Genomic DNA, 7015 nt, shown 5'->3' with positions numbered 1-7015 from the left:
AAGAAGACAAGAATATAAAGAAATTGCTTGTTGCTATAGTTGAATGGGCATGAGACTAATATCTTTATACGTGGGATGCTATTTAAAATTCTCACATCCTTTGTAAAGTACAGTTTGAAACATGATAATGGCATATTTTTAGCTATGATAGCAAGGCAAATATGGCAATTACACACTGGTTTGGCACGCTGAGTCGTCAGAATTCTTTCGTTAGCTGCCTTGCTGTCTTTCTCTGACAGGCGAACGCTGACACTAAATGCTTCTCTTAGCATGCTCACAACTTTTGTGCAGAAAACATGCAGTGCACGAATGAGGCTGTCTCTCTAGCTGTTCTGTTCACTCATTAGTTTAATTCTCCAACAGTGAGTTTCCCTGAAACTTCGTGAGCCGTATGGATTCAATCGATTTCAACATTTATTTTCTATAAAATAGCCAACTACTTTTGTTTTTTAAGGCAGTTTTTATAGTTAGTATTTTATATATCATAAATAAAATGTAATACAAATTTGATTCCCAATTAATATTTACCTCGATTTTTAAAAAATGTTTTTAAAAAAAGTCAAAGGCTGCTTATTTGATCACAAATATAGTAAATCAGAATCTGAAAGAGCTTCATTGAAAGTAACTGTTTTCTAGTTGAATATATTGTAAAATATTGAAAACAGTCGTTCTGCTTAATATTTTTGTGGAAACTGTGATGCATTTTCTTTCATAATTCTAATGAATAGAGTTCAAAATAACAGAATTTATTTGAAATATAAAGTTTTTGTAATTATAAATGTCTTTACTGTCTCTTTCTTATCATTTTAATGCATCCTTGCTGAATCAAATGATTAATTCCTTTAAAATATATTTAAAATATATATATTTTTTTCTTTTTCAAATATTTAATTGGCTTTTCATAGTTTAAGCTTGGGTAAAGGGTAAAGCAAAAATATTTATATATAAAACAAGCATTGATTATATTCAAAAAAGAATTTGAAAAGTATCAAAAATAAATGAGAGGATGGTGAACACTTTCCGAAGCAGTTTAAATGTGACTTTCATATAACAAACAAGAGAGAAAATCCAGTAAAAACCAACAAAAGTGGCTGTAGTTGAAGAAACAGTGGATATTTTAATCACACTGGAGAATCGTTTTATGCCATGGCTCCAAACAATTAATTTAATTTAATGTTAGTTTTTAGTTTTCTAAACCCATCTACTTTGTTTGCTCTCTGTGTCATCAGAAAAATATCTTGTTCTTTCCGGTGTTTGTTGTTTTAGCAAGGTCAGAGTAATTCCACAAAAGCGTCTGCTTTCATTGTTAATTTGCTATTCTTTGAGAGAGCTTGGGATTTGTTTTTGTGTGTGTGTATTCGCGCGTGGGCAATGTGTTGACGTACCCTGAGGCTGGATCTCTGCATGTGGCATATTTTGGGCATTATGTGCACTCAGCCTCTACGGGGCTCAGGTGTACTTTCACTAACCAATTAAAAACCTGCAGAGAGGAAACCAATCGGGCTTCTTTTATTGTGCTTCTATCCTTCAGTGCCAAAGTGCCCCGTCCCTCTCTGTCTGCCCACACACCCTCCCACTGCCCTCACGGGCATATGTTCCTTACACGCTCCCGGGCACCACCAGGTACAGGTGCGGACGGGGCCAGAAATGGGCACTGGATCCTGGAACCAACAGAAGAGCCCTGGAGGGTTTCATAACAGCCCGGGTCCTCATGCTCTGACACACACGCATTGACTAAAAATGGCCAGCCCCTGCAGTGTGGAGAGGAACAGGGAGTTAGATCACATCCAAGAGGAAGACGAAAGAGAAAGGAAAGAGAAACCGAGGTTCACAATTAACCCAAATCGTACACTTTAAACATTCTGTTTTGGTTTTCCTAGTATCATTCCTGAAAAAAAAGGTATTTTTATTTACAACTTCAAGGAACATACATTTATAATGTTGCAATGTTTACAGTGTTTTTGAATATGTAAAATATATTTGATACTGTCCACGTTGAATATATTTGATTTATAACATAATTTATTTTTTATTTTTTAATAATTAGAGGAAACTCTACACAAATGTTCTGATGTTTACAAAGATGCAGCTTTGAGGAACTTACTCTTAGCTTGAAACTTAAGCATTTACAGAAATGTTGCACTAATGTTTCTCCACATGTAACGAAACATACTAATACTAACATTACAAGCTTGTTCCATCAACATTCTTTTAAGGTGTTTAAGTCAACATAAAACTGCTTTATATATATATATATATATATATATATATATATATATATATATATATATATATATAGTTTATTCAACTTAAACATATTTAATTTCAGTTAGTTGCCAAGGCAACATTTCTATTCCAATTTATGTCTTATTTCAGCTTTATTTCAATTATCAAAATAATGTTGAATAGCTTCAGTTTCAGTTAGATCGGGAGAAGTGTGAAACCAGATTGAAGCAAGACCTTAAAGGGATAGTTCATTTATTATTTACTCCCCCTCAAGTTATTCCGAATCTCTATGAGTTTCTTTCTTCTGTTGAACTAAAAAAAAGATATTTTGAAGACAGTACGTTTTATAGACAGTATACGTTGACAGTAGCCATTGATTTTCTTAGTAGGACAACAAATACTACTATGGAAGTCAGTGGCTACTGTCAACTGTCTGATTATCAACTACTTTTGTGTTCAGCAGAAGAAAAATCTCATTTAGGTTTTGAAACAACATAAGGGCAAGTAATTGATTGCAGAATTTCCATTTTTGGGTGAATTATCCCTTTAATGCAAGTTTGGACATCCTCCCTTCTGAAAATTAAGTGAATTAACCTGAATAGGTAAAACAACTGCAGAGGCCATATCTTAGTTCCTATACACAACTGTATATAAAGCAACACTTTTGGAGTGTTAGGTGAAGAGAAAACAACTCTTTATTATATTCTAGTCCTCTTCTTCTTTCCTTAACGTCGCTCCATCACTCGCTTGACAGGGTGTTTACTAACAACCCGTGCCCCTGCTTGAACCCGTTACTGATTCACAGCAGACAACAGACTGTGGCCAGTCCACCTGATCTGCCCGCTGGCGTCGGGCCGGTGACCCACGCCGGTATCTCACCTTTACCACACACTGTAGTCATCAATCTAAACACTTCAGGTACAGAACAATTAGAAATGACTGCCAGTGTATTCACAATACATATTGTTTCAAAGCAGCTTTACTGAAAGTGCATGTGTCTACATTGCAGTTTAGAGTGAACTGTTATTCTTTTCTTTTTCTTTTACTTTTACTTTGTGATATGGACCCATGGGTCTGAAATAAAGAATGAATGTTATCATACAGTAGGTGCTGTGTCCAAGTAATGTCCATATTTCGCAAATTTTAGTTCTAAGATAATACAAATCACGCTGTTAGCCAACATCATGTACTAATTTAGGGAAGAAACAATGAGCTCATTAAAGTAATTACAACAAGTTGTAAACATAATGATATGGTTATGGGATGTATTATGTGAATGCTTAGATACGTCTTTAATCTAAACTGGTAGTGTCTCTGAGCCTCAAACATCATCAGGAAGGCTTTTCCAGAGTTTACGCTCTTCCTTCTTTAGTGAACTTAGATATTCTGGTACTACCAAAAGTCCAGAGTTTGTGACCTTAAAGATTGGATGGATAGTAGGACGATACAAGATCGGTTCAATACAGGAGCTAAACCATTTATGGCTTTATAGGTCAGTATCAATATTTTGTAATCAATACAGAACCTTATAGGTAACCGGTGTAGAGATTATAAATTTGATCATATTTTCTTGACCTGGAAAGAACTCTAGCTTCTGCATTTTGGACTAATTGTAGCTTGTTTGTTAAGGATGCAGGACAACTAGCTAGTAATGCATTACAGTAATCTAGCCTCGAGGTCATGGATGCATGAACCAACTTTTCTGCAGAAATAGATAGCATGTTCCGATGTTAGCTTTGCGATGTTTCTGAGGTGGAAGAAGGCTATTTGTGTAACATATGAAATCTGATTTTTGAAAGACAAGTTGCTGTCTAATATAACACCCAGGAGTTTAACTGTTGAGGATAAAACAGTGTATCTTTCTAAATGCAAATTGTATTCTAAGAGATTTTATGTATAGGTTTTTGGTCCAATAATATCTCGGTCTTATCTGAATTTAATAGAAGAAAATGACATCCAATGTTTTACATCTTTAACACATTCTGTCAACTTGGATAATTTAGAGATTTTATCTGGTCGTGATGAAATGTATAACTGAGTATCATCACTATAACAGAAATTCATTTCTTGTTTTCTTATGAAATTACCAAGTGCCAGCATATATTTGAGGGCCTAACACAGATCCTTGTGCCACTTTATCATTTACTGATGCTATTTTAGATTTTTCCACGTTTAAATAGACAAAATGGTAAAGGTCCGATCTAAACCAATGCCTGTCCCTGAATACCAGTTGTAGACACATGTACTATTGATCTTTTCATGCTGCCACCATGTGCTTGTTTTTAGTCTCCTTAACAGTTCTGTAAGTCATTAATCCTCCCAATTATAGATCATCTGACATTGGCTCTGATTGGCTGATTGGCCAGTCTGATTGGCTGGCTTTATAAAAAAATATCTTTTTTTTTTTTTGCCTGCCGAGTGTGGAGCATTTTTTTGTATTCTCAAGATCGCTCCATCACAAGCATGACATGCATGTTAATGGCCAAAATTCTAAGAATCTAATCAAAATTCAAGATTTCAAATTCAGAATCGAAACATGTATCACAAAAGTGACAATTAGCAGAACTATACAGATAAATGGAAATTAACTACACTACTGTTTAAAGGTTTGAGGTTGGCAAGCTTTTACAGTAAGAGTATTGAAAGAAGACTATATTGTAGTCACAGGTGGCATTTATTTTAAATGCATATGTTTTCTATTTTAATATTCTTTAAAATGTAATTTATTTCTGTGATTCAAAGCTGTATTTTCAGCATCATTACTCCAGTATACAGTGTCACATGATCCTTCAGAAATTTCTAGAATATGCTGATTAATTGTTTAATATTTTTGTGGAAACTCGAAATTAGGATTTCAGAATATTCAAAATAATCATTTGTAACATTATAAATGCATGTATAAATGCATATCTGATCCAGTGTACTGTATATAGAATTATAATTCCTGTAGCTCAAATAGAGCATGGTGCCAGCAATATTGCAAGTCTCCTAGATGTACAGTCTATTCAGAATGTTAAAGTAAGATTCCAACATGTTAAAAGTCAATTCTCATATCATGAGGCAAGTGGCCATGTATATAAGGCTCTTCCTCATAGATCCTGTTGTATAGCTCTAACACATTTGCATAGCTCCCATAATACACCTGTGTGTGGTCATGATGATTGGAGATCAATGTGAGTAAACGCATGATGTGGAAAAGATTGAGGCGGGAGGGTGAAGCCTCGACAGTAGCCAAAGCCATAACGATGTTGCCGTTGCAGACATAAAAGACTGTCTTAATGACAGAAAAGTCACTATTGGATTGGAGCCGGGGAGCAGACAGCCTGCTGATGGGTAAGAGAAGAGCAGAGGGGAGGGGAAAGTAGAAACTGAGTGAAAGGAAGAAGGGCAGAGAGGGAACATTGAGGTGTCTGAAGTCCATATGCCAAATGCGTGCATTCACACACATGAAATATTAACCATCGGTTTTGGATATTGAGCGTCAGACCAACAGGGGGTGAAACCTCCTGTGGCAACGTGCCGCGACACAAACAGCCGGTCTATGGACTCTCAGCACTCTTGCATAGGGTCATTCTTCAATAAATAATAAGAATCATAAATTGCACAAGAATAAAAGCTGGTCTTGAATAGTTTTGCCCTAAAAAGTGTGACCGTGTTTTTGACAACTCTATTAACTTTTGAGATTTGTGTTTGGTTGCTGTGAGATATGGTTGATTTTTTACCCTTTTAGCAAGAAGGGTTGTACTGATAACATTTTTGGCCGAGTAGAAACAAGTTTCATTGTGAAGACTGTGAAGAATGTTTATTTTTTTATTTTTTATTAAAAGAAACAGTTGTTGGAGATTATAAATGTAGATTATATGTACTTTTTGCATGTACGCACAACTGTGAGTGAATATACTGTATGGTAACAGCAACAAATCAGCATTAGAATGATTTCTGAAGGATCATGTGACAATGAAGACTAGAGTAATGATGCTAAAAATTCAGCTTTGCATTAGGAATAAATTACATTTTTAAAATATATTTCAATCAAGTTATTTTAAATTGTAATAATATTTTTACAATATTGCTGTTTGACTGTTCAAATAAATGCAGCCTCAGTGAGCATAAGAGACTTATTTCATTAAAAAAACATGCAAACTCTTACTTCATCAATAAAAACGAAAAAAACAATTAAAAACACAAATGTGATGTTTATCCAAAGTAATTTTGCTTATTTGTATGTTGAATTGGATCGTCAAAAGTCAGCAGCAAATACATTAGTTAATTTGAGATGAGATTAAAGGATATTTGTGTTATTTAAACTATTTAATTATTGCATATAACCCAATTTCACTCAACATGGCGAAAAACAAAGTCACTTTTGTTGCTTATTTGAAAAAGTTTGAAATTTAAAAGTAATGCATTACTAGTTACTTGGGAAAAGTAATCTGATTACATTATTTGCATTATGTCATGGATTACTCTTGCACTGAATGCTAGGACAATATTTGGCTTAACTTGTATTCCCTGTATTAGACAGGTTTAAATTGTTGCTTAAAGGGATACTTCAGGATTTAACATTAAGCTTTGTATCAGTAGAAAACCTGTAGTATTTTCAAATTACCGTGCTTCCCTCCCTCATATCCCCCTGAGACAAGAGATTTACGTATTTTTTTGTATGTAAGAAATCCTCTGATGACGCAAATATTGTCATTTTGCTTCATCGAAGGATTTTTCGTCCAGAGGCTAAAAACTACAGCCAGTAGAAGGCGCTAGATCCGCATGTTTTCAACCCGCCCATAGA

This window comes from Phoxinus phoxinus (genome assembly GCF_949152265.1).
Source record: "Phoxinus phoxinus genome assembly, chromosome: 5".
Taxonomy (NCBI): domain Eukaryota; kingdom Metazoa; phylum Chordata; class Actinopteri; order Cypriniformes; family Leuciscidae; genus Phoxinus; species Phoxinus phoxinus.
The sequence above is the reverse complement of the archived record's forward strand: the minus strand, read 5'-3'. Positions refer to the sequence as shown.